Source organism: Priapulus caudatus, unplaced genomic scaffold (genome assembly GCF_000485595.1).
Source record: "Priapulus caudatus unplaced genomic scaffold, Priapulus_caudatus-5.0.1 Scaffold691, whole genome shotgun sequence".
In the NCBI taxonomy this organism is placed as follows: domain Eukaryota; kingdom Metazoa; phylum Priapulida; class Priapulimorpha; order Priapulimorphida; family Priapulidae; genus Priapulus; species Priapulus caudatus.
In genome coordinates, this window is record NW_014577752.1 from 88659 (window position 1) to 89909 (window position 1251).

The following is a 1251-nucleotide window of genomic DNA, read 5'->3' on the forward strand; positions in this document are numbered from 1 at the left end:
ATGAAATTTTGTGTCCAATAGCGAGGTTACATGAACTGTGGGCCGTAACCATGTCATGATGAAGCCATCAACTGTAATATCTGTTACGCTGCCAATAAAAGTTACACGCGTGAATGGTGAGATAAGGATTTTACTCCTATAGGAACGGATAAGCATATCATTACATTCATATATATATATATATATATATATATATATATATATATATATATATATATAATATATATGTTATATATATGCATATGCTTATGTATCAATTCATAAGTTCCTGCGAGGAGTTTCTTATACAGATATAGTTCTAGAGCTAATACAGATATATATAGGAAGAACCGAGATTAAAGATTGCGGTGTTATCATGATGAACACGCGTGTAGAATTCCATATATACACCTGTTCGTGGCATCACGCTGAGTGGCGCAGAAAGCTCTATTCAACAAACACGCGTGTAATATGCCACACCTTGATTCAAAGCACTCGTGATTATATATATATATATATATATAATATATAATAACATATATATGTGTGTGTATTGTGTAATATACTGTACAGGTGTGGTATTCTTCTCATTAATTCGCATGTGTACCACGTGATCACGGCATGAGAGTACGCTATAGGTGTGTTGTGTTTGGTACTTGTATATTCCAGCATGCGTACGCTACGTGGTGCTGTAGTATGGTGGGTCGCTCTGAAGGAGTAATAATTTGCTTATCATGGGGTTAGGGTTAGTGTTTGCTATACTTATTTAACACTAACCCTAACCATAACTCTAACACTAACCCTAACTCTAACCATAACCATAACCCTAACCCTAACACTAACTCTAACCATAACCATAACTCTAACCCTAACCCCATGGTAAGCAATGTATTAGTACTGTTCGGGCGACTACACTTCGTAGAACGCACCTGCGCGCCTAATTATAGCTGCATGTTTGCTCTGCCTCCGTAATTACTAGAACACCTGAGCGTGATATGTTTCATCTACAGCCAGCGGAACGTCCTCATTTCCGCCGCTCCTGCCGCCACTCCTCTCCTATTCTTTCGTACGTCATCCCTCCACCTGGTCGCTCCGTAGTCTGTCAACACATCCCCGCTCCTGTCGTACGCGCGCTCCGCACCACTCCACTGACGTGCAATTACTGCTTACGTAACGCGTGTGTGATTACACGCGCACTGGCGTGTCGTGTCTTATATTATCTGCCATCCGTCCACGCGTGCCGGGGGCCCTCTCCCTCTCCCCTCCCCCTCT